Source organism: Ornithodoros turicata, chromosome 8 (genome assembly GCF_037126465.1).
Source record: "Ornithodoros turicata isolate Travis chromosome 8, ASM3712646v1, whole genome shotgun sequence".
Lineage (NCBI taxonomy): Eukaryota > Metazoa > Arthropoda > Arachnida > Ixodida > Argasidae > Ornithodoros > Ornithodoros turicata.
In genome coordinates this window covers 24,973,731-25,001,320 of record NC_088208.1, presented here as the reverse complement: position 1 = coordinate 25,001,320, position 27,590 = coordinate 24,973,731, and the positions used below count along the sequence as shown (strand labels likewise).

General features: G+C 47.4%; 1 protein-coding gene across 22 annotated transcripts in view; it reads left to right on the top strand.

Annotated features, from left to right (window-relative positions):
- The window catches only part of LOC135366755 (muscleblind-like protein 2a), a 304,286-nt gene that overhangs the window by 114,203 nt on the left and 162,493 nt on the right, over window positions 1-27,590 (top strand). For 7 of the 22 annotated variants that reach the window (XM_064599641.1, XM_064599632.1, XM_064599631.1 and 4 more), the window contains exon 1: window positions 11,351-11,837. The exons of 3 other annotated variants lie outside the window; for them this stretch is intronic. The gene's annotated coding sequence lies outside the window, so the exon portion shown is untranslated. Of the gene's footprint in view, window positions 1-11,348; window positions 11,838-27,590 lie in introns of those variants that run through there. 12 more of the 22 variants (XM_064599629.1, XM_064599624.1, XM_064599640.1 and 9 more) reach the window with 7 other exon arrangements.

The window sequence follows — 27,590 nt, the reverse complement described above, 5'->3', positions numbered from 1 at the left end:
TGACGTCACGGCTTGGCCAGCACTGGCTGGCATGGAGCTTACCTTTGTGCCATCATGGGACACGTCTTCTAGACATAGCTTGGTAGCAGTGGTTTTTTCCTGAATCACAAATACGGGAGATGTTGCAAAAAATTGGGCAAGGGGCATTATTAGAGTTACGTTAAAGTTGAGACAGGTTTATGTGTCATTGCCCACACGTGTTTAAAGCTGTAATGAGCCCAGCCCTCCCCTCTTCCCTCCCCCTCCCCTGAAGGGTGCGCACAGGAAAGAAAGGGAGCTGGAATGTGTTGGGTACTGAGTCCGGATAAATGTCCGCTTTGTAATCCCCTTTCTGGTACCACGTTCTGGGTGTGCTTCTGTTTGCAAACAAATCAAAATTACGTAGAAACATTAAAAGAAAGAAAGAAAAAAAAAACATGCAAGAGATATTCCCATTTTCCAAGGATCGGTACCCTCCTCCACTTGCAATACAAATAAGGGCCTCAGAATATGCGTACCAAACGAGGATCTCATTTTAAATACAGACTTCCTCTAAACGGCAGTGTTTAGGGAGACTCCCTTATTTTGCCAGCGTTTCCCCCCAACATATTGAGCCGTATATGCGTTTGACGCAGCTGCCCTGCGACGTAAACTTATCGCGTGGAGATTACCGAGTTATGTTTTCTTCCCTGTCGCCTACATCTGCAGCGTTAGGGTTAGGCTCCAGGAGGCTGTAGCTGCAATAAAATGGCGCGTCTCTCGAGTAATCCTCATTGCCGGGCGCCGGCCCGCTGAAACGAGGGCAGCGGGTGCCCGCCAGTCTGGCGACCCTGGGCGCTCTTCTTCTTTTTTTTTTTTTTTTGTCTTTCTCGATTTATTCCATCAGAAGTAGGAGCGGCCAGAGTAATGTCCACTGGCCCGAGAATCACAAGCACACATACAACCACTCTCCTCTTCCGCGTTGTCAATGAGTAGAAGAAAAGAAGAAGAAGAAGGAGGAAGCATAAAACGGCATAGTTGTAGAAGGAGTTTGAGAAGAAGGGCTGTGCATCAAAGGAAATGCGAAGGAAGCAAAATGGAAGATCCGCCAGTGAATGGCCCGAAACTGTAATGAAAGGCAAGACAACATGGCGGTGGACGACTGCAGAGAGCACGTGACGTAGAACGGTGACGTCTGCGTTTGGCGGCCAATAGGAGCGAGAGGTACACGTGGAGTGGGTACATGCTCGCTTATGACGCTGTCATGAGCAGCGGCGGCCTTAGGCGGCGTGAGAGAGGGGCGGGAAGGGGTGGACTTAAGTGGGTACGGTTCGGATACAAAGTTTCTATCGGTGATACATTAGTGCGCGCTAAGGGAGCCTTTGTGGCTGTGAGATGTCAATTCGCACGGTAATGTTTTTTTGGAAGTTCTTTTGCTGAATGGCGACGGCCTGATATATGAGCGATGTGATATGCATACATATACAGGATGCTTTTTAAAAACGAGTACACATTTTTTAGATTAGAAAAAACTGAGAGCAGAACGGGTGCTGTTCTTACAGGTGCGTTATGTGGTCAACAGTTACGTTCTGGACAAGAGAGCATGTATAACATGGGACGAAGTGACTCAACCATTTTAAGTAGCTTCAGTGCATACCATGCTGCACTGCTACATACGCGGTATAAGCGTGTGCTTTTATTATTCAGATAAGAGAAAAACATGTCTTGATATATTGTTACGTCCCTACAGAGCCATGTCTTCAGGTTATCCCCAGGTTCACCTGCTCTCACTTACAACCATACGCTGCTTCAGAGATACCTTTTAGTCTTTGTTTTGCAGACGGCACGCTAAGGACTGTGAGTCACTCTGACTTAACGCTCTAGCAAACCGGTCTTCGTGCCTTCCAATTTCTTGAACGAGCTGGATGAAATGCAAAGCATCTCTCCTCCTCTCAAGGACGCATTCGTGGAGCCTGCAGTTTCCCAAAGTCGCGTTTTATTTACAGTTCACTGTCAGCAGCTCCCGATTTTTGCTCTGTGAATCATCAAAGCCATATTCTCCACACAGAAGCTCTTGTTGTTCTCAAAACAGCTCTGATCCAATCCAATCCAATCAAAACAGTTCTGAGTTTACTTTGCGTGGGTCTTACGCACCGTAGCATATCCGCAAAGCACATGTGCTCTGTCCACTGCGGCCGAACGCACGCTCACCGTATTTTGAGCACATTTGTAGTCGGACCATGGGTTCTGTTCAACAGTGCACAGTCAAAGTGCGCTTTCTGTACCTTTGTGTATTCCTCTGTTGAACACTGTATAAGACAGTGCATATTAATCCACATTGGTATCTTCAGTAGCGTCATACGTTGAGCAGGTTTAGCTTTCGGTATAGCCTTACTTTCTCGGCTACTTGGTAATCTCCCACTCAGCCAATCGAAGTAGAGACCCAGCCGCGGCATATAAAACCAGGAATCTCGCTGAAGATGTCCCATCAGAGGCTAGACATCACAAAGAAACCGTTGCAGTTTCAATGATTTTCTTGGTAGAAATGCGGTTCTCTTTCGATGGAGTAGTCCACGTGCTGCCCACAGCTGCGGCATGAAGGACGAAGAGGATCCAGGGGGAAGGGGGGATATGTTTAATGCGAACTGCGCCACGCCTCTGAGCTGTTACTACAGGACAACGGCAGTCTGCCACCACCTCTAGTATCTTAGGGATGTCTTCAATTTTCACTCATGCAGATGACCCAAGAACCGTAAGAACCATAGAAAATAGCAGAAAGAGTTGCGCTTCCCTGGCGCACCTCTCCGCCTTAGTGTACCGCGATGCTGAATGCCATCTTGGTTACCAAGGGATTCCTGTGGTCGACAAGTGCACCAATCAGGGGGATAGGGGCGCCCCCGTTGCCTGAACAATGGCAATGTTAGCAAACGTTCCAGTACTGTGATTCTGACACGTTATGCCCATATAAGCTGTAGGCCCAGGATTGTCCAAGTGACCAAATAGCTTCGGTGGTGTCTCTGTAGAAGACGCACACGATGTTGTCTAGGGAGGTCAGCCCTAGAAATCAGCCAAGTCTTCTGTCACCTTGTCTTTATTAGCCCTCGTGCCGGATTGTAGCCTCACGTATACGCTGCTCCATGACCTACTACTATACTAGAGACCTGGACATCCGCAATGCTCCCAGCACCGGGGTAGTAGTTCTGGCAATCGCCGCTTGGCTATGGGATTTGGCGCTAGCTCGCACTATTCGTTACCACGTGACTTGTCGAAACCGCGACGATATATGGTAGTCTGTGTTGACAACGACGAAGCAGTCTTAGAGAGATAATAGCGCGTGCTTAGCAACAGCCTGTGTATCCCTGCGTAGCAGACTAAAGGCGGTGGCAAGGGTGATTCCCTCTCCCCAATAATGCTATGTGGCGCTTGCAGCGGTCACTAACGTAACTAACCCGTGACCCGTCTCTCCCATAGGGGATCGCCAGCTGTCCAGGTCTCTAGTATAGAGTAGGTCGTGCGCTGCTCACCATGGTCCTTCAGCTCCATATACGCTAGCATGAAGCTAAGGAACTGCTCGAAAATCGGACAATATCGAAAGCCGGCATGTCTTCGAGCTCACGTCGCGCATTGGCCAAACGTTCTGGTGGGCGCCCTATGCTGTGGTAAATGACAGTGGCATCGGAATGGAATGAATTCGAGCGTTGCCGGGAAAAACATACTGCCATGTAGCAGGAAGGTGCTATGGGGCGCAGGAATATCGAACTAATTACGTAATAGTTGGTCAGGCTGGCCTTAACGTGAGAACGGTTGGTGTTACGAGACTCCGTCGTTCCACATCCTCCGACAGGTCAAAGCGTCAGTAGGTTAGCTTGCAGGATCGCATGCGTTACATCACAGGCAACAATAAATACGTATTGAAAAATGCCAGTGATTTCTAGCACGATGATGATGTTAACGGAAGCGTTAACACAGCTTACGCAGTGGTTCGTGCAGCGATGAATATACTCTCAGATAAAATTGTAGGGCAGATATAATTGGGGCTCTCTCAAATAATTTCCGTTCCAGTATTACATTAAAAATTTCTTCCTTCTACTCTTGTCTGCGACGCCATCTATTCTCTTGTCTTTTCAGGTAGTGACGGCGCTGGGAATTCCCGGCGGTTCCGTCGTCTTCGGGCACTAAAATTGTATGGTGTCACGAGCATAAAGTATTGGCACTAGTGGTATGAAGACAGCCGAGATTGGTGACGAGAGCTCTAAAGATTTCGATGGTCTTTGGTCTCGTGTATCAGCAAGGCGTTAGGGAAAGGGACGACTAATATGGTGGCTCTCATGTTGCTCAAATCGGCTGCTGTAGCGTTTATCTGGTTGGCATAATGAACGCTGGATTGTGAAAGAAGATCAGTTGCTGCATGGCCAGTTACTGGCGCACATTAGGGCAAGTAGCAGCACATCGTCTACATACGGGTCGCGAACCGTGGGAGCTGTTGTATAGCTTCTGGAGTCGTCAAACTGGCCCGTAGGCTTGTACAGTGCTGGACAAAAGTTTACGGAACACACTCGGGTGCATTCCTTCTTCAGAGTAACACGCTGGCAGCGAAAGGTACCGTACGGACTTGCAAACGGGTGATACTGCCTTACCTATAGGCACATGTCTGTAAGTCCGTGCGGTCCCATTCGCTGCTAGCGTGTCACTCAGAGGAAGGAATGCGCCGGAGCGTGTTCCGTAAACTTTAGTCCAGCGCTCTACCAGCTCATCACATGCATGTCAAGCAACAACAACAGCAACAAATAAGAGATGACGAGCTCACGGCTAGTCATAGATCAACTATTGTCTGGCGTTACATGTGCCTTCAAACGGAGTATACTGAACATCCTGGGAAGTCGAACCATTTACCACCATACTCTCGCTCTGCCCTCAGGGATACCTAGAGCCAAATGCTCTTCAAGGGACCTCTCGTGTCTTAGGTCGCGCAATTGTCACCTTTGTGCATAATCTGTCTGTCTTCTCCCAACTGCACAATGTATACTACAAACTCAACAACGATGCCGCCACAGTCGTCTGCTCTGTTGGAAGCTCCAAAGGAGTACTGAAGTACTGAGGAGTACAAAGGATACCAAAGGAGTACTGAAAGGCGGTCCTGAACGCCCTTGAGTGGAGGAAACTGCAAGTGAAGGCGCTGTGGTCGAGTGCGCTTCAAGAATCAAGAAAGGACACCTCGAAGAGCACTAGGCTGTAACCTGTAGGTCATGGCGGAGCGACAATACGACGGAAAGATCGCCCTCAGGATCGCCCTCGGGGATCACTTGAGCCCAGCGTGCCCTTTGAAGAGGGGGCACACTAGGCTCAAGTGATCACTGAGGGCGCGAAGCAAGGATACGACCTTTAGCGTATAGTGTTAAAGCGTTTTCGCTAACTGTTTGACAAAGGAAGATTCCTGTTATACATGACGGCGCCTAGCTTCCCATCAGGTCATCCGATTCACTGGGAAACGCTGAAGTCCAGAGTCCACAGACGTCATGGAATTGTGTTCAAATGGCCGTTTTCAGTTGGAAGAGGGTCGACCTCCATCGTGGCATCATTATTCTTAGGTAGTGACACAACTCGTGGCTTAATTGTTATGCACATTTTTAAATACCGTCGTGACATTTTTCTTGTGCCTGCATGCTCATCAATTTGGAGGGCCGCAACTCGTTAACAATGGGTGAGACGCAGCTAATGAGACATTCAGACTGCGTGTTCGTTTTAGCATACTCCTGTCTGCGATGATGGAGCGGTCTTTTCCGAACGCACGGGGGGTGCCAGGAAGCATAATTCTTTTGCTTAGTTATTTGTGACTTCTAGCAGGGATGCACTCCTTTCCCTCTATACAGTACGGGTTAACGTACATATTCCAGAACAGTTCGACAAGAGACAACTTTTGTACTGCGATATTTTAAGTGCTAAAGTGTAGCATCCACACCTACTCATGTACTACCGCTGTCAGACTTAACCGTAACACGCGAGCGCGTGGCCTGATTGGGCGCCACCGTCGCGGAGCTTTAGCCTTCGGGGTTTGAGACTGCGTCCAAGACATAGGTCCCTGACTGGATCGAGGCATACACCGCCTCAGCGACGGCGGCTCTGCGCATGATCGGTTGGGGTAGGATGTCTGAATAATAGCTCCCTCTGTGTTTGGTAGAATCACCTTCCGCAGCCATCCGGACGCTGCCAAGCTCTCATTTTGAAGCCCTCGGGCACCATACCTGGATGCTGTGTTTCGCTTCCACCGACTTCTCCAAACTACCTCTGCTATTTCTTTACTCCGTTCGAAATTGTACAGCCAAAAGTGTATAGCTACAGCATTGTCACTGCAGCACACGCTGCGCGTGGGCTTCAAGATGGCGGATGTCGTAGCACACGACGCGGTTGTCTTCACTCTAGACAGAGGGAGCTAGTGTTCAGACACCTTATGTTGGGCGCTTATCGCAGCTACAATCGGTCTCTGTTTCGCACACACGCTCAGTACCGGCTGTGCTAAATGCATGCTGCTGGTGCCGCCTATATCTCAAACCCTAGCGGCCAACTCTTCGCGACGCACGCGTTACGGTTAAGTGTTACGTCGTGTAGGCGACTGTACATGTCCAGGTTACAAATATAATATTTCGCGAGGTCTTTGTATGTCCGACACATGTCCGACATGTCTGCACGTAAAATAAAGGACTTCAGAAAATCTCTGTGAGCTTAGCATCGCTTTGAAGTATGGGAACTCCAAGCTGTTTCCGTTCCTTCTGTCTGGGCCTATTGCCCACGAGGTGTCAACGTCAGCGAAAACGAAACGGGAAGGACTGTTCATTTCAGTAATCTCCCAGGATGCAACGCGTACGCAAGGAGCACTGGGATTATCTATCTGAAATCATCTATTCGTGACCGCGTAAATCTACCGACTATGAAAACCTTTACATGCAGTGTGTAAAGACATGAACCATCGATTACGGAACAGCTTGAAATGACTGGATGGGAAGCCACGTGCGGTATAATATATGACGTATAGCACATATAGCATTGCTTGCAGTAAGGAGGTACCAGAGCAGGTAGAGCATCATCTGTTGTGTCTCGCAGGAGCAAGCAAGACAAGCGAATTTATAGCTTCTCAAGTGTACATAGGGGATTAAGCACGTTTCCTGAGATGGGACCTACCCTCATTTAATCCGCTTCATAACTTGGAAACTTCTGATGTGCACGCCTGATTGCACAGTCGTCCGACGACCATTCATCATCTCATACATACATCAGGTTACACTATCGGATATGCGTCGTGAGTTCGTGACCGTATATGTATTGCGTCTATCTATAACCTCTCGATATAGACACAGATTTTGCAGACGCGTACTGTGAGACAAAGTAGATGCTTCCCTCAACAACAACTACATGAATGACGATGGTATTAGATGTTTCGCAGCAGGAATAGACCGTTTTAGGGAAGCGAGCGCCACCTATGGCACGAAAGGGCTCATGGGAACTTGGAACTCATGGGAACAGCATCAGCCAGGGTAAACCACAACCGAAGCAGACGACAGAGCAGTGTAGTTCCCATGCTGCTTTGCGTAGCGCGCTTGGTGGCGCGCGCATTTTTTTCAAATCGTGGTGGTGGTGGTGGTTGGTAAAATAACAAGGGGAGGTTGAATTCGCGCAAGCGAATTCTGCTACCCCCACAAAAAAAGAAAGACGGTACACCCCAAAGCAGAAAAGAAAGGTAACGGTACGATTGCACCACAGAATGTGGTGGTTTCAAATCGTCTATTGCGATACCATACCGCAGTGTACGTGGATTAATGTATGAATGGGACGGCGATGAAAAAGATGAGACACACACACACACATGACAGAACCCATATGGCAAATGAGAGACTACAGGTATATAAGGGGGCGTCGTAACTGTCGATGTTAGCAGTTGGTCACATGGGATGTATAGTATAATGAGGTTAAAGGAGATCAAACATGCCGGTAGACGTCAAGGAGTTATGAAATAGGAGCAGGTATACGGTGCTGCGCAGGGTTGGAGCAAGGGCCCAAGATTGCGGCAAGGTTGAACGGCCTGCTGTTGATGCGAGTCAGTTGGGACGGAAACATAGCTCTCTCCGAACTGTATATATAGGTGACAGATGACGGGGACGTGCTGAAGATTTGCCACCACGCCGCAGTTGGAACAGCAGCTAGCTCAGCCGTACCCTAATGGTAATTGAGGCAAAGCCTGTGCAGAAGGGGGAAGAAACAGTGGGGCAAACGGCCTATGGGAGTGAGAGTGACCAGTTGGATCCAGGGTGTACAACACGGGCCTGTCTGTAATGCCCCGGCCGGCGCCATTACTGCGTCCCTCAGCTCCGTGTTGAACTGTGCCAAATTGATTGCACTGTTTTCAGTCCTGGACCTCCTGGTCTCCTATACACAATTTAGCTGAACCCAACTCATCTCCTGACTTTTGTGGTCGTATCTCCTACTGACCAGTATGTTCTGCGGTAGTGAGCCACAAATTATTATTATTATTATTAATATTATTATTGTTATTATTATTATTGTTGTTGTTATTGTTATTGTTGTTATTATTATTAAATTTCCTCATTCATCGTCACTTCATGTATTTGTTGTGGCTCTTGATTACACAAAAGAAAGAAAAAAGAATGAATGTGAAGTGCGCTAGAAATGTTTTTCCGCTTTGCCATGCGGCTCAAATATCCAGAACGGACTCAGTGCGCCCTCATGCGATCATCCGGCTGGAACCGGTAGCAGAACCGTTGTTTCGTCGATCCGAAGCTGGACGTGAACTCGGACTCGTTCCGGCTCGTTTCCCTTCGTGGCGCGTTCTCTACGTACCGCAGCTGGCGGGTACTGCACAAGGGACAATGGCAGCAGGAGTCATCAGCACGGTGTCATCAATAAGGCGCAAAAAATTTGAAAAGAATGCAGACTACTTGGTGCATTGATGTGCAGCGAGTTGTAATTCATTACGCTTTGTTTGTTGTCTTTCGCTGTTTCCAGTGGTTTCTCTCAAAAGGCGCTTATTTTTATGATTTTTCGTAGCTGAATGTAGGATATGTTTGAGCAAATCGATTCGCAAACGGTTTTGCCGCTGACGAATCAGAGGATTACATTCTGATTCACTTCCCCTTCTCATTGGCCACCCGCGAACCGTTTCTGAAAGGATGATTCACAGGGAACTGTGCCGCCATTTGTCTTTAAGTGTCCGAGGAAAACCCAGAGGAAACATCCATAGACAGCATAGCCTGCGCTCGGATTCGAACGTCGGAGGTGACCCGGGTTTGAATCAGGACGCAGGCTGTGCTTTCCCTGGGCTTTCCTCAGACAGTTCCGTGTGAAGTCGGCCCAGGATGCACTATCCCCCTGTGATAGCCGTGACGTTGCCCGCTTGAGCGTGGCCGGCTGTTACGGCAAGCAGTTCCCATCACCACCACGATTCACTAAAACCCCATCTAAAAAACCGATTGGTTCGCAACAAAAATTGAACCGTGGAATATTCGCTTGGCGAAAGACATCTTACCAAGTGAAGATATACCCTCCACTTTTCTCGTATTGAAAAATGCCTTATTGTGCACTGCAAGTATACAAATACGAGCGGCGTCCTCCCGCACCTGTGAAGTAATTGACTGAATTAAATTTCTACAATTATAGTTGCGGAGTAAATAATAACATCCAACGAGGAAACTTTCGGAAGGCGCTAATGATACTAAATTATTATTTGCATATAGCTCGTATCTGCTAGATATATACTTGCATTGATAGTGCGTCTTACTGCGATTTAATTTCACCAATTTATGTAGGAGGGGAGATGCAAGCGTTATCGGCCCACTAACTGAATGCGGATGTGGGACATCTTTGATTTTGTGATTATTACCGCATGTATATTAGGAACTATAATACTGTGTTTATAATTGACGCAAAATGATGATATACATAGGATCGTTTTTCGTCAGCTAAACAACAATTCGTGATACGCACATGGTTCGGTATAATGAAGCGAAATGTAGTAAATGTAGTAATGAATAAAAGATATCGCACGTCCGTATTCCGTAGTACGCCGATACGATTTGCATGTATTTGCTTAAATTCCGATAATCTTGCGTAATGTTTCGCAGCTGGCGTTCGAATTTGCATGTTTCCGTGTTGGAAAGTGTGCCATTTGCGCTCTGCCGCGCGTGACGACTTCGTCGCATGCAAACATCTCAGCTTGAGATCCCGTTCACATGCGCCCGTACTTTCGTTTGTCTTCCATTGTTGTCTTCTTTTTGCCCCTCTCCGCAACCTTGCTTTTGGCACCGGTAGAAGGCGTGGGAGTTTTCGAGCAGTAGGGTACTAATGGCGACCCCTGCTGATTGAGAACGGTATTGTTTTTCCCCCAGCCTTGTCTCTGTGCGCTTCCTTTGCAATGCGTCTTCACGAATTTCGTGAAATTTTTTTTTACAGTGAGATTGTCCTACTTTGCTTTTGTTTCTTTGTGAACAACGGGAAACGAATCGAACGGCGGTGCTTTGACGCTGGCGGAAAGAAATTGCAATTCCTAAGACACTTCCGGAAATACTAGCAGCAACATTTTGCAGCGAAACACCCCGATTATGGACATTAAAATAAGTTGTTTTCCATTTTTGTGTGTCCACGGTAACGTACGCGAACCATTACGTTTATTTTTCATATATATAAGGGAAATACCAGTAGCTGTTTATCTAAAATTGAAAACGCGAGGGGGTGTTGCGAAGAATTGGGCTGTGGGGCACCATTACAGTTAGTGGGGGGTGCATAGGAATGCATGGAAGGGGGGTGCTGCCAAACACTTGGATGATGTTTGGAGTGCAGCGGGGGAAATGGGGTGAATAAATCACTGAATACCAAGTCCAGCATGCGACGTTCCGAACTCCTTCCATGTCGAACTTTATAACTGGCAACACTGCGCTGGCATGACGAACACTTTCATTAAAGCTAAACTTATGCTTAAAAAGCAAAACAAAACTAGTCTTTCTTAGCAGAAGTCTGTCTTTTCTTCGCGCGCCCGTTACGCCCCATGAAATGTGGTACCCACTCCTCCCACCTTTTTCTTTGTGCCTCCATTTCTTCTTCTATTTTACTTTTTTCTCAACGACGTCGTCGTCGTCGTCATAAGCACGACCGGGACCGGACGACGACTATGCCTCCTCGCTGCCTCTCCTCTACTAGCTTCGTTTCTTGTTCCTTTTTCTCTGCACGCGATCCTTTATTGCATTTTTTTTCACCCTCGCTTTCGAGCTCGTCACTTTTTCCAATGGGATTCTCCTATCTCTCCTCCAACAGCTCCTTGCATCTCGCCTGTCCTCTCCTCCTCCTCCTGCCCACTTTCTCTCCTGCCCCGTTGGCGAGTGGCGCGCGCTCTAGCGGTGCTGCCTACTCTCGTCCCCGCGCTCGCCCCGCGCTGCAAGACACACCAGTGTGGGCAGTCGTTGAGAGAAGTGGCTTTCCTTCGCAGCCTGCACTGCCTGCCGCTACAGCCTTTGCAAAAGCCTGCCAGTGTAGTATAGTCACTACATCTGCTTCTCAGATATACTTCACGCTTTGTGCCAGTGTCTGCGCCTTGTCTGCTTGGAAATCTGCGGCCATCGCTGTGGGTTTAGTGTGCCTTCTCTTCGATTGGAGCTGACCTCGAAAACTTGGGAACCAGCAGAGTTGTGCCTGTGACATGCCGTGTCGGTCCTGCTAACACGGGTGCAGTAGTTATCGCGTTCGTAGAGAGGATCGTGCTTATTTTCTTTTTGTGGGGGGGTTGGTTTTCAGTTTACGTTGGATCTCCTTGCCTGTGGTTTGATCACGACCAAGGCTTAAATGAAGCAATCTGCATGAAGTAGCAGGCTTCGGACAGGGTGAGTCTTACTTTCCGTAAATCCTTCTCACTGATGTGCTTCAGTGAACGTACCAGGTGACCACTGGAGTTTGATGTCGATGACCATGTGTGTCAGATGCATGACGCGGTCCCGCAAAAACGTTGCTTGTCGTTGGGCGGGTCTCACTTCAAAAATGGCGCTTCTGATGTAGGAGGCGGGCGGGTCTCGCTGGCCGATCGGACAGATTTTGATCGGCCCACATTTTTCATATACGGGTCTCAGTGAACAGTATGGACGAGTGCAAATTGTTGCACACTTCGCACCGCGCCATTTTTGCCTCTGTTGTATGCGTTGTCGTACGTGTGGGCCGAGATAAGATTGTCGCATGTTGGCTTTGGACGATATATTGCTGTCGTATCTGCTGGAGAACAGTCATCGGGATGTACTGTCGCCCTAGGTGGACATTTCAATAATTACGTCACACCTCTAACAAATAAGCTGTTTCCTCTGCACAGTTATAGTGTTCAGAAGCGTGTGGTGGTTTTACTTGACCCTTAGAACCCCGTGGAAGGCCCCCTTCGCCTACCGGATTACGAAAGAACTGGAGCGCACAAAACTTGACCAGTGCACATTGACCCCGTGAACCTAATCAGCCACTAGACCTATTTTCCACATCACAACTCTCTGTGGGCTCTCGCCTTTACGTTTTTCTTCCATGGCTCCGTTTCCTGTGCTGCCGAGTGATAAAGCAGGCTCGAGAGCACGAGACAAAATGGGGAGTGCTGCAGGAAGTGGGTTTACGAGTCTCTCGGCTGGAACGTGTACAATTCTCCATTTCTCTGACGGTACGGCATTCGATATAGCGACCCCCGCCCATCGGTTTGTCATTCATCAAGTGGTCTTTGCGAAGATCGTTGTCGCGAATTTTCATCCCCCCCCCCCCCCCTGTTTGTGAGCATAATCTTTAACTGTACCTCTTCGAGAGGTCCAGTTTATTATAGCACAACTTAGGTTCAAGTCATTCTCCACACCAGGCAACGGGGGTATGTCGTTAATAATAGGTCTCTATAATGCTAGGTACAGCTCTCGTCAACCTTAATAATAACACTGTACAAAAATTCCGGTCTCATTTTTCCGAACGCGATAACATACACCCTGGGGGTACTGGGGGAATGTTAAGCGAACAAAATCCTTGCGTTAAACTAATTTTGTTCAATTAAGATTTCCTGATGACCCCAAGGGTTGTTGTAATCGCGCTCGGGAACGAGACCATATTTTTCCCAGTGTTATTATTAGGGTTGACGTGAGCTGTACCTTATGCACAATGTGTAGTACCCTGCTTACTAGACTGTTGGCTTTGGAAAGATTCCATTTCTACGTACAGTACAGCCCCTTTAGGGCGTGAGTGATGTAACGGCGAAAAATAGACTGTTGGCTGAAGTGAAGCGGAGTTCTGTCACGTGTGAAGAGCTGGTATTCTTTTTCGGGATTATTCGGGGACGCATATGACACTATACAACTCAAACTCAAGGATACGTTGCCTTCTTGGACTACTCGCCAGCTTGCTTGCATCCTGTTACCTTGTCAGCACACATGTTGAAAGCACAGTTGGAACTCGAGGATAGGGCAAGGTTCCGCACTCAACTCTACTTCGAATTTCTCGCAAAAGAACTGTTCAGAACCAAAGGTTTGCGAGAAACTGCGAAAACGTTTTCCCATGGGGAGTTCCTAATCCTTCACCGTAAAGTATGGAGAACGGCGCCGTTGCTTGCTCATCTGTAGGGCCCGCAGTTTTAGGCATTTGCCTAGAAATGCCTGTAAACACCTAAATACGACGTTTTTTGGGTTGCCTGCCTTTTTATCGACTCTATTGAATTGAGCCTTTTTTAACATTTGTAGACCCCATAAGAGCCTTTTGCTAGAGGTGTAAGTGCGGGTACATTTTCAGGCTCGTGCTGAGTGCTGCATTTTGCTTTTCGTTACTGCGTGTTTGCGCTTTTTGTTCCCTTTTTGCGTACATTTGATCCAAAGATTTGGCCTCTCTGGGCCTTTCAAGATATCCGAGGGTGGAAAAATAAAAGTATTATTCAATAGAGCGTGGTTCTCGGCTGCCTCAGCATTCATGTACCAGACGGTCAACGCTTGTATGGTACCGCAGCCTTTAAACGAGCGAGTTTTCCTCGATGAAGCGTTCTGAAACGCAAAAGAGCGTACCAGATTAACGTGCCTATTTTAACACATTTTATTGCCTATTTTGGTATTTTTTGGGCCAAAATGCCTTCCTATTTCCGTTGTTTTTTTAGTGCCTAAATTTCCGGGCCCTACTCATCTGTAATATATTCGGAACCGTCGACGTAGTTGTGAGCGTGTTTCCCAATGAGTCTCCTTTGTCTCTATAGACCAAGTTTTCCAATTTGTGCCGCACCTGTAAATGTAGGTCGTTCTTTCTCTGTGCTATAGGGCTTATAACAAATGCTTCCCCGTCAAACGAAAACATTTCCTATTGCTTCAGTTGCTGTCTATATACACAGGTGATGCACGCAACCGCATTGTGAAGTAATCAGAGTCCACGATGCACAAAACCGTAATGTACAGCGCCGGTCAACCTTAATAATAACACTGGAAAATAATTCTGTCTCATTTCCCAGCGCGATAACAGCCACCTTTGGGGCACTGGGGGAATGTCAAGTGAATAAAATCATTGCGTTAAACTGACAGAATAATTTTGTTCAATTAAGATTTCCTCATGACCCCACGGCTTGTTGTAATCGCGCTCGGGAACGAGACCACATTTTTTCCAGTGTTATTATTAAGGTTGACCGGAGCTGTACTTGGTTTTGAGCTAATCCTGAGACCATCTTAGCACCGTTGCTAGCCCACTACTGTGTGATAGAGTGCTAAATCTCGATATTTCGCGTAAATTAAAATACTTTATTTTTTGCAACAAGTTGCGCTAACATTCCTTCGTTTGTCGAGAAAACTAAATAAAAAGGAAAGTGTGCAGCTGATGAGGAGGCCAGACCAATCCGGTTGTAATTGGAAGAGGAAAGAACTCACGCAACCGAAAAGAAGCGTCTCATTTTGTGGACTACAAAAATTTTTATTACTACCTTGCACTTATAACACGCACGTGGGCAGTTAAATATAACGCAAACGTACGTGTACTTTGCGGGTGGCGAGTTCAGTTTCTCTCTCTCTGTCTCTCTCTTTTTAGAATCAGATGCAATCCTGTGGTTCGATGCGTTGTGTATGTTTAACATGTCACATAGAATTGTTTGATGCATAAAGTACTCCAGGACATTCTTTGCCGATGTGATGACACCCAAGCCTATACGTCGAACACACACAGGCGTCTACTTATGTGAGCTTCGCCTTTGCGTACAAGAGCACCTTCAGAGCTTCGACAGTTGAACCGTAATGAACCCAAGCAGCACAACATCTTGACCCAATATTGGACCAATATTGGTCTATTGGGAACGTCTATTGGACCAATACTGGTCTATTGGGAACGTCTATTGGACCAATACTGGTCTATTGGGAACGTCTGTTGGACCAGTATTGGTCCAGTATTGAGCCAAGATGTTGTGCTGCTTGGGAAAGCCCATACTCCATACCTTCATTATTAAATACAGACACCGTCGACGCACGCACGTCGTGGAATAGTTTTAGTGCCGGAGGTCCCTTTGCAGCCCATGACCTCTCCTATTGCTCCATGAACTGCTGCGCTCATTTCACTTAGTTATCATATCACTCATCTGATGTCTCACATGTAACGGGGGTAGGGTGCTGCACCCCAGCGGTGAAACAGCGGGCATCATTGTAATCAGCTATTTGTTGGTCTTGTTGCTACTACTGCAGTCCCCGATGGCCACCTCCATCATTTCAGATTTGTGTCCTGTGGCCAAGCAGTTAAGTGCTATCAATACCACCGCGTTGAATGTCCGATCAACTTGGTTGTTTGGCGCTGGTCCATAGAAAAATTTACAAACGACTTACAGGAGGTACGCGCTCCAATGGGCAATGGTCCTGGTTATAGAGATGCAAGATTTCCGGAAATTTTGAATCGCTCGAAAAAAAAAAAAACGAGTTCTTTCGGGTTTTTTTCACGAAAAATTGAAAAAAATGGAAACAAACGCGGTTATTACCGAGTCGAAGCATAGCCGGCCAAGCCAATACATACTACAATGAGCTGGAAACTTTAGTAGTGATCACCCTGTAGGCATAAATGCAGAGAAGAGCATCCCATGAGACTGCTGTCTACTCAGCGGTAGGTAATTGGAACAACCCGTCCACTCCGACCAGAACTCCGACATTACGTGAACGCGATGGCGATCGCTTGGAGCAGCCAGACGGAGCTCTAAGTTGGTGGTTGTTGGCGGATTAGAGGCACATAAGGCACTGTTGGCGGGTTGGAACACATCAAAGGCACGAAAATTTTCATTTTTTGAATTTTGTCGCCTGGAAATTTTGGGCTATTTTTCCGGAGACGAGGAAAAAAAAAAAAAAAATGTTTCCCCAAAATTTCCGGGTTTTTTTCGGGGCTTCGCATCTCTAGTCCTGGTACATTTTGCACGTCTACAACAGAAGCACAGCTGTTAGCTCTTCGCGTTTGTTCTGCTGTCGCATTAGGTATTGTTTTCGGCACTGCGCGAGTATGTGTGTGTGTTTCCCAAACAGTCTGCCTGCTAGAAGACTGTGAGGAGCGGGGATTCCGTCCTGCTGAACCGAACTTCGTAGGGAGCTGCGCCGACATATACCGACTAGCGCATGGGGGTAAAGACACGGGAGAAACCGCAGGGGGAATCGATCCACCCTTTCCTATAGTCTTAGCTCTTGAATGTAGACATTATACATCTTAAAGTCTCCCAATTGACAGCTTTCGTAGCACAGCCCAAATAGGGAGGCATTCTTCCCAGCCACACTGAAAAAAATAAATAAAAGAAAGCAAATCCTACGTACTTTATTTCAACACCCATCGCCCATGAAGATTCTTCCATTAGGCATTCCGGTCAGCTTCTAAAAGCCCGTCTTGTGTTTTGCGTGACCTTGGATGCTCCAGCTTGCTGATTATTCTCCTCTACTTTTTTTTTCTCTTCTCCTTCTTCCACTCGTGCCCGTCAAGCACTTTTTTTATACGTCTATATACTTTATTTTTTCTTGCGGTTTTTTTTTCAAGGCCAGAGTGCTGATTTTTTGGCTAGGCAGCGCGGTTGACTCAGCGATGACCTCCGAGGAGGCTACCTACGTACGTTCGAGCGAGACGGGTTGAAGTGCACGGTAAATCGTAAACACTTTATGAATGACGTTTTGTTGAAATGGCTTCATTTAAAAATTCGGGTGAGAAGAGTTTTCTTACTTAGGATCCCCTTTTTCAATTTCCCAAGAATTTCCCGTTTCAGATCCTCCGATGCCGTTCGCGTTATTTCAATTCTACAATCCACAGCATAAAATAAAGCATATTCCAGTGGCATCCGTATGGACGATGCCCTTCTTCATGTTTTTTTTTCCACTTCCAATTCAAAGCCCTCTGCGTCATTTTGTTGACGCAGGTGAAAATCGTACTTGCAGGTGCAAGCTGATGAAGTCGTCGTCCCGTTTTCTCCTCTGTCTCTTTTCCCGCGCATGGCATGTATTTTTTTTGTCTCACATGTTTTAGCGTCGTCTCGTCGATATATTATTTATATAGAGATTTACTCTCGATTATTCTTTGTGTTCTCTCCGGCGTACTCCAAAAGGACCGTGTTAGTTTTCTTGGCAGGCCGCGGTGTCAGTGTGAACTACTGTCTCTTCTGAACAACGCAGCGGCTGAAACCTGGCGCCTAGGAAGTCGGCAAGTCGAGAACAAAGACATCTGATGGCGGTGGAATGCCATAGCTTGTGTCGGCGAGTTAACCTGTGGCTGCGCTTGCGAAAGATTAAGGATCCTGTCATTGCACCACGACGAGAACAAGATACAAGGGAGGAATATATGTTGATTCGAAAAGATCGGACCGAAAGTCGACTTGCTATTATGCAGAAAAAAAAAAGGAGTAATGAAGAAAAAACACAACGTATTGAAGACGGAATTTGGAAACAGTGAGGGGGGAAAGCATTTATCTCGCCCTTGTTAGCAGCGAGATAAACTGCGAGGTGCGCGATATGTTGGCATCTCCTCCTATTGCTCAGCAGCCATTTTGACTCCTCGAAGGATTTGTTCACGGAACAGAGACATAGTCTTAGAATATCCGAACTGCGATTGTGCGAACTCAGAGGAAGAGGCTTTAAATTTCCCATTGAAAGATTGATTCATTCATAAATTCGTTATATCATGACCCACCCCATCATCGTTCTACGTGTACAGGCATGTGTGTCTGTGTTATCTCATGATTGCTTTTCTTTTTTTTTTAATCTCATACACGCAGAACCAATCATGTTCCGTCTCCTCTGAACGATATCGCCGACGCTTACAAATCCACCACAGGTAACTTGCGAATCCCGTTCACGTTACAATAATTCCGCACCCTTTTTCTTTCTTGACAAGTGAGGACATGCGATGGCTCTCTCTTCTTCTTCTTCTTCTTTTTTTCGTTCCCCTAGCATCAAGTGACCGTCCGTGTATCTGCGGTTGCTGGGGCTGGGAATATAGTGCCGTCCCTCAAGAGGAGCCGATCGATTTTTTTGGAAACGAGGGCTTTATTTGCCGCCGCCGTGATTTTTATGGCCGGTTTTAAACGATTTACTTTTCCTCCCAGCTAGTTTAGCACACGAATTGAAGGTTCGATCCGTCCTCGTTCACCTCTTCGAGTGCTGTCGCATTGGCACACGACGCGTGCGAGCGGTATATATACATCGACGCAAAACAAATGCAAGAAGCAGCGCGCGCGCGAATCGTAAAATTTACGTTCCCGGCGTTAAATATTCAAAACGGTCTACTTCGCGTGTCAGAAACGGCATTGTCTCCCCGCACGCTTTGGGACTCCGCTATGCAAATGGAGGAACTTGCTATGCAGATTGCAAGAAGTTGTAGCGTCCAGCGTTTAACGTTTAAAAATAGCCCCGTCCATCCGCTCACCCAGCTCTTTTCACTGCTAGGTACCCCCCAGCGGCTCCTACATACGAGGCATAAAAGAAGAAAAAGAAAGAAAGAAAAGCCACTCACGACGTTGCCGAAAGGGTAGCACGAAGGCCGCCCCAGCGAACGACTTTCGCCGCGCTGATCACGTGGGCGATGTGGGTCAGTCGAAGTAACCACTTGCGCAACCAGGAAGTGGCGCTTTCCAAAAATGACGGCGCTTTCAGGAAACTGGAACCGGTTCGCTCGACAAGTGCGAAAGGGAAGCGGAACCCACTGAGTCGTCATTATCGGCATAGCTCCATTTTCGTTGCTGACCCTTCTTGCCAAATGCAGTGCTGCTGCTGCTGCTGCCTTCAGGCGCTGAAGATGACGCGCGCGCTCTCTCTCTCTCTCTGGAGTTTCTTTTCTTTTTTTTTTCGTGTTAGCGCCGCGAAGCAACTTTGGCTATGAGCGGCCTACAGACGTGGACAGATGGAGAGAGGCCAACAGGAGGCAGTGGGGGGGGGGGGGGTTAGTATGCGACCTGGGCACACTTCAGGGAGGGGTTTTCGCGTGCCGCACATGACGTGGCGTCGCCGAGACACTCTGTGGAACACATAGGCAGACGAGGCGACTTTGTCCCTCTCAAGAAGATTATCGTTTTTTTTCTTCTTCTTCTTCTTCTTTTGTGTTTTAAACTTGGATTCGAACGGTCTTCCACGCGTGGTCGATGCATACCTACTTAGCATTCATTGCGTCGTGGTCATGCAGTGATTATACTGTTTCAGCTGCGAGGGAGCCTACAGGTTTTCCCGCCTATTTTAATCCAATAGACATACTTTTAATCTGCCTGCCGTATGAGATAGTCCACCCAAGCAGCACAATGTACTGAAAATCGAGTGCAATAGGGGTGGACGGTATATGTCTTATCAATGTACTTCACTTACACGAGCCTGTTCAAGGACTTCCACCTATACCCGTCCACCCCTATTGCACTCGACTTTCAGTGCATTGTGCTGCTTGGGCAGATGCAAAGATTTTTGGTGCACGTGACGCACAAATTCAAAGAAAAAAGAAAAAAACATGCCTGGTGCCATATGGCTCAATCCAAGTGCAAGAATAATAATCCATGTCCCACTTAGCTGCACGGAGCGGCACACTATTTAGTTCTGCTGCGACATAGATTGATGGTTACTGCAGCTGATAGGTAACACACGCCGATTAAACCGGATTGAATTCTTGTGTGTGGCCTGATTTTTGTGGCACCTGGACAACATCTGTGACATCTTGACTATTTCATATGGCTTTATACGGGCTCAACGTATGAACGCTGGATTAAAATGAGATCAAAACATTACGCTGGTTCGTACTTTAATCTACCCGCCTTACGCAGTCTGAGCAAGCTTTGCGCGAACGTGTCATCTCTCGATGCCGCATTGGCAAACCTCGCGTGGAAGAGCAACTCCGTCTGTTTCCCCGTTAGGTCCGCGCTGTGCCTCGCGGTGCCCGTAAGCAGCATCTTCCTCTCGTTCCTCATCACGTTGACGAGAGAAGGTTAGTTAATGACCGGCCGTCGGAGCTTTTTATAGCTTGCTTCCAGCTCATGCATACGGTTCGGCGTACTGTCAAACGGTACAGAGCGTGAATGACGCTCCGATAGAGCCACGCGGAAAACTCTGTCCCGGGAAACACGTCCTTCTCTGTTGGGTGACGAGGAGAACAGACCCGGTCCTTTTGTTCCCTGTAAATGGGTCGTGTAACTTAGTGAATATTAAAAGGAAACTGGAGCACTCGACAACGGTGTGCGCTGTTGCACAACTCCATTATGTGCCCGAAAGAGTGGCGAAAAAGCGAACGAGCTGCTGGCAAAGATCCGTGACGCAAACCTGAGACTTGGTGGTGGATATTAAAACGGGATAATGCTTTATTAATTACACGGACTCCCCGTTGGCGTTATTACGAAAATATTGGCGCAATATGGGCAAGGCTTGCCCATATTGGTCCGGAGCCTGGTTGCACTCCCCATATTGGTCCCATATTGGCAATCTTGGCAGCCCATATGGGGCCAATATTGGTCCCATATTGGCGTGCTGCTTGGGTAGCCTCGGATCTTCGTTATTATTTTCGTAATGTACTACTTTTCTTTGTTCTTTTCCTCTCGAGAGGAAGAGCAACACACCAAAAACGCACGAGCGAACCATCCAGATGAGTTGTCGTTGATTTTCAAGTATGCTTTTGAGAATTTTGAAATATTGCCAGGTTATAAATATGGTTAACTTACACGTGCCTCTTTAGTGTAAATACGCCACGTAGACCTCCATGTCTGTGTTTGTATTTTTAAATCTGTGTGGAGAGAAGACGGTGAAAGAAATATCTTTGCGTTTATCTATATCATTATCGAGTTGTGTGCTATAACGTACCATTTATTAATTTTTTTAAATGTCGTCCGCGTGTGGTACCCATCACTTTTTACATATATCGTGTATATGAAATATACGCCACATGTTTCACCTTATAAAAATTCTTTGTGATCTTGTTTTGTTCCTGTTTTTTATGCATTAATTAATTTCTAAATTTATTGATTGTATTGTGACTTATTTACTTTTGAATTGTGAATCCTGACTGATTAATTAATCGGGAAGCCAATCTTCTTCTGGGCTTCTCGAACAATATAAAATGTACTCACTAAACTACAATATTAAAAAAAATATATTAAAAGAAACTGTACCAGCTGCGTTAGGGATCGACACTGGATCCTGTGTTGTGCCATGCAGTGATTACGATGTAATGTAACTCGTAATTTCAGCTTTTTTTTCTTCTTTTTTTTTACCGACTTACGTATAGCAACACTGGGTGAATTGACTTGAACTGTGCGTGTGTTGGAAACATCTTTCAACCGTTTCGCGGAACATAACAATCTTCCCTCTGTTGGGGCGCCTCCCTGCCGTCAAATTCTGGCATTGGTCACGTTGCGGATTCAGTTGAACGACCGAAAGTTGCCTTGCATCGTTACATTGCGTATGACCTATCGGAGATCGCCTCCCATATACCTGTGCTTGCTTACGTGTCCAATCAGATTGCAAGGCACGTTCTCCACCTAGTGACCGCGTCTTTTCATACAGGCAACTTATTTTCTTATGTTCCATCTCACCTCGCTCGTATGCCCGGAGTTTTACTATTCTCTCGACTACTTACTTGCTCCCTCATTTTCTTCCCAATACTCCTGCTTCTTTTTGTTGCATTCAAGTCGTGACACACCAGCTCCCGTGGCATAGTGGTTAGGATGATCGTTTTCCATGCCGAGACTGGGACGTGACACGGGTTTGAGTCCTGTCACCGGCTGTGCTGCCTGGGTTTTCCGAAGACTTTCCGGGCGAATGTCGGCACAGTTCCCCGTGAAGTCGGCCCGGGACGCACACTAACCCCCCTGTCCCCCACTCCTCACTGCTGTCCTCTCTCCATCTGTCCACGTCTGAACTTCGCGGTGCTAACACGGAAATAAAAAAAAATAAAGGTCGTGACACGTTAGAGGAAACTTTGTAGTAAATGAGGCAATTAAGCGTACAAGGACGAACACCACACAAGCCTCATGCGCCCTGGGCCGACTTCAGGGCCGACTTCAGCGTCTGGAAGGTCTGCCGGAAAACCCAGGGAGAACCTCTAAAAGCACCGCCGGTGCGGGGATTCCAACCCGCGTCACTTCCCAGTTTTCGGCGTGGAAGGCGTTCATTCTAACCACTATTGCCACGGGAGCTGGTTTTTCTTCGACTGTCATGGTGTATCCGGAACGGCGGGATATATACTTCGAGATATATAGATACTCATGGAACGATGCGACAGCACCAGAGGACACGTGTTTCGCGTCAAAAACGCGCGTTTTTCAAACACGTCTAGTGTCATTTACTTGTTTCTTTAATGGCTTTTTTTCTCTTCAAGGGATATATATATATATATAAATATATATATAAACGGAAAGAGTACATTGGGGAGCAATCACAGCTTTCGGTCCCCTAGATTGCAAGTGTACTCCTCATTTTTACTCCCTAGAACTCGTAATTTACTCCCCAGCACTCGGCAAATCGTCCCTATAATCCCTAAACTTCGCATGAACTTCAGAGTAAACAGTTTCCATTTAGTCCCCAAAGGTGGTGGTGGTGGTGGTGGTGGTGGGGGTGATGGTGAAAGGGCTTGCCGTTGTCGGCCTCACGTATGTGGGCAACGTCACGACTCACGCCCTGGGGAAATGTGCGTCCTGGGTTTTCCTCAGACGTTTTCAGACATATGTCGGCACAGTTCCCCTAGAAGTCGGTCCCCAAAAGGCTACGTATATAGGTGTACTGTGGTAGCCAGTCCAACTTAGTCGCACTAACCTCCTTTTTTTCTTCTTCTATCTGTCATCATCAGTTCCCAAAAGAACAAAAACTACTCCTTTTTTATTAATTTTTTTTAGAGTGTAAAGTGTGGCATGCTGTTTTAAACCGGATAGCATATGCTCTTTTTGTCATCTCAGTTTTATAGTTGGACAGCTCGGCCGCACCATGCGAGGCCGGACAGCAGGGCATTCGAGGGTTTTACACCTACACCTCGTTGGGGACGTTTGCGCGATGGTATCCCTTGGCAACCTGGCACTTCCACTTTAACCGTCAGCGCACCCAAAGTGGCCGCTCATTCACTTAAACGAAGCTCTCTCTCTCCCTCTCTTCGTATCAACGTGCATTGTCGCAATGGGCGTATCTATTTTAGACAGCCGTGCCGTTTCTTTTTTGTACTGCACTCATGTTATTTTCGGAACTGCTTCTCTTGATAACAACCCCCCCCCCCCCCTTATTTTTTTTCCCTCCAGCACGTTAGCTTCCTTTCGCACAACGCCGGTTCCTGTTCTTTTCGTTTTATTTCAATTTCGCGCGACACGCGGCGTCTTATTTACCGTGCGGACCTCTACTTGAACATCAGCGCCGTGCGGTGTCTTTCCTTTCGGCAGGGTATTGTACAACAAAAAAAATCAATGCTATTAATCTCTAGCTACGCTACTCAAGAATTACGAAATGTACGAACAGCTAGTTAAAGAGGGAGCGTCACTTGTTGGCAAACGCCTTTGCGCGGATTGACAGCCGACCCCTTGACCTCAGACTCATTTGGGGACCATGGGACAAACGAAAGCAGATATCCGTCTTGCGACCCTTTATCAAATTCCTTGAAACTATATACCGGCCTGATCGACTCCCTCTAAGACCCCGTCAGCGTCGTCAGCATCATCCTCATCGCCATCCTCTCATTTTCCCCCAATAGCGATGGGGTAGCATTCTGCTCAATGAGAGGAAGTCATCCCCATATCATCGTCATCATGTAACCCTCTCTCTCTCTCTCTCTCTCGAGTTAAGTTAAAGACCCCCTTAAAATTTTCCAATTAAATGTTTGCATTGCTTGAACAATTGCTTACGATGTCCGCGATATTCTGTTGTCATTCCAATGTCGTTGCCTAGCTATTACATTAACCTCAGTCATGAAAGCAAAGTCAACAGACCATTCGAATGAGGAATGTTTATGCGTTCCATGAGAATTCACCGTAATTCATATTTCCGTCAACGCGTGAAGCTGGTGTGTTTATAATAAGGTTTACTGCAGCCCCCCCCCCCCCCCCCCCAATTCATTGCCTGCACACTTCCGTTCCAACCGCCCAAGCAGCACAACACTGTTGGCTCAATACCGGCCCCATATTGGTGCCATCTTTCACAAATATGGGCCGACATTGCCAGTATTGGTCCAATATTGGCAATGTCGGCCCATTATTGGACCAAGATTGGACCTATTTTGGCCCAGTATTGCCAATATTGGGCCAAGATGTTGTGTTGCTTGGGATAGCTCCGCCAACCTACCAGTTTTCACGCCGAAGCGTCGGGCTTTTTCGGTGCTTGACATTGGAAGGGAAGCAGTGCAGTTTATTAAATTAATTTCAAAATTCACGACTGGCGTAATTTCAGTCGGTTTCGCATATTCGGGCCACCGATCACGACAAGGACATCGAAGATTCGCGCGGGGGTCGCAATCCGTGTTGCCACTTCGCGCATCTGGTCGTGCTGAAGATTGGTAGGTGGTGGGTTTGAATCCTACCACCGGCTGTGCTGCCTGAGGTTTTCTCCGGGTTTTCCCCGGCAGACTTTCCAGACGAATGTTGGCACATCACTCCCTGAAGCCGGCCCAGGACGCACAGTAACCCCCATTCCCCCACTCCTTCCTGCTGTCCTCCCTCCATCTGTCCGCATCTGTACGCCGCTCATAACCACAGTTGCTTCGCGGCGCTAACACTAAATTAAAAAAAAAGACTCGGCGCCTGTCAGGCCATTTCTCTCGGCACCATTCGTTATACACACGACGTAGCGAGCGAGCTGCTCAAGCAGCAACCAATTATAAACTCCTCACAACACGGAAGCCCGTTTTAGATGAATATTCCCGCATTGACAGTTGCATGCTTTCTGTAGCGGAGACCCTCTTTTACACAGGCTGCTCTCTTTCCTTTTATGTGCAGACCTCACCTGTTTCCTCGCAGGCACGTCTGCGGATATAGAGGCAGGCAACGTGTCTCTGAATCACGCAATCCTTACGACGTGACTGTTTTATCCCAGCGCTAGCGATGCGTCCCGACCTATACGAGGTGTTTGCTTTTGGGCTCGCGTTTCTTTCCACAAAAGCCCTTCTCCAAATGCGCACCCTCCATTGTTGCTCTTGTATATAGATACTTTTTGCGTTGTAATCCGCTTTTTCTCCGTACGCACTCACTTTCCAGTGTCATTTTTGAGTTTTATATTTTGCCTTCGTGGCTGAGGAGACTGTTGGAGTTCGCTCAAACGCTACCATTCCTGTGAGCGAGAGCTCATGTTGAGCTGAAGATTGGCTTCACTCCAGCTATAAGATCATAAATACGACGCTGTGCACTTTGAGCTGAAGCTAACGATGCAAAAACGCTCTCTCTCATAACATAGGGTTTATTCACAGGACGTCACTCACACAGGAGCGCCACAGTCGCTAGCGGATTTGCCGATATGGGGCAGGTCGTGACGTCCTGACCTTCCAGACCTTAACTCTCATCAATAATTCACCGTTTATTTCGCGTTTCTCAGTTCTCGCGCTATGTGAATATTATTTATACCACCATCCCAATCACTTCCATATTTTTTAAAATTAACATTCTTCTAAATAGCATATCTGGCAGCGAAAAGAAACCGAAACTAAACTGCGCACGACTTACATCCTGACGGTGCGCCCGCCCTTTCGAAGCTATAGCGCCTTCTAGAGGGGTGACGTCAGTGAATAAACTCTATAGCACCGCATTAGCGAATAATATTACGATCAATTGCCGCCCAAGAAGCAGCACAGCATGCTTGATGCATGAGAGCATAGCTGTGGAATAATGCCTGTCCTCGCTGCCGTAGTATATACCATGCACTTGGACTTTCCGTACTACACCTGACCCTATAGTGGTAGGTTGAATAAATAAATGAATAGATTGTGCTACTTGTGCGTCCACCGGCTCATATCAGTATACCACGCACATTTTCGTCAATTTCTACCAAGATTGATGAAATCAGAGCACCTCGGACACGTTGCTCCTACTTGAAAGAGCTGCACTGATGCAGGCTCTTCTTCAGAAGGTGATTCTGGATGCCGGCATCGTCACCTTCCGGCAGCTATTGTGCGGTTAAACAATGGGCCTTCATGTATTCGAGCTGGCTGGTTGTCTGTACAATGGCCTTGGAGCATTGCCGGGATTGTGGCATCGATTAGCGACGGGGAAACCTGCTCGCAGCGATGGGCACGGTGGGCGGCCGTCACAGCGATTATGAGACGGTCGACATTGTAGCGCGCTATGCGACCCTTTTTGTTTCTTTCTGGAATGGACGGCGTGTGGAAGGGTGGCTGGGAAGCTTCAATTGAGGGTTAATATCTGGCGGGATTCGGATCGCCCGTGTGGCTGGGGTGGGGTTCGGTCGGGTGCCGTCATGTTAGGGACTTTTAGTGGATCATAAGCACTCTCCGCGAAAACGATACCATAAAGAACGCTGTCAGATTCACGATAATTAATGGAATATGTCATGTGAGTTCAAAGTAGCAGTTATCATACTTCCAGCTCAGGACCACACACACATACATTGGATGATGATGAGGTGGACTATTCACCGCCGCTGAGGAAGGGAAACTGCCCTATTGCTCATTGGGAACGGGTGAAGGGATGATGATAGGGGGAGCACTTTCAGAGATCCGTCACCAGACCGGTGGAGCGCAAGTACTCCGCAAGAAGACGAAGGCCTTGCATCTGGTGGCCAGCGTTCGAACACGGTCCGAGGATCTTCGCGACGTTGAACGGCCGTTTGTCAATACGTTGCCTATAGAAACTTCCATCAGTGCACGCTCGTGGTGATATTGCCCACAAGCCAGGATGACGTGGCAGAGGTCGCCGTGCACTCCACAAGTGGGGCAGAGGGAAAAGGGAGACGGTGTTTAAAGGCAGGTCAGGACCAACGACGAACACAACATCTGTGTTTTGTTTTGTGTTCCAGGGTTGTTGCGCCTTAGCTAGAACACAAAGTCTTACCAACAAGCCAAGAGGACGGTTTTACTGGACTTACTGCGCTTTCGGAACCGTCACAGTGAGCGCTTTGCTTATCTAGTAAAACTTTCTGCTGACTTGGTGTTCCTGAACTGAAGGCGCGTGTTCGCATGTGGAATGTTCATCCGGTTCTGAGCAGCGGGATGAGTAGCAT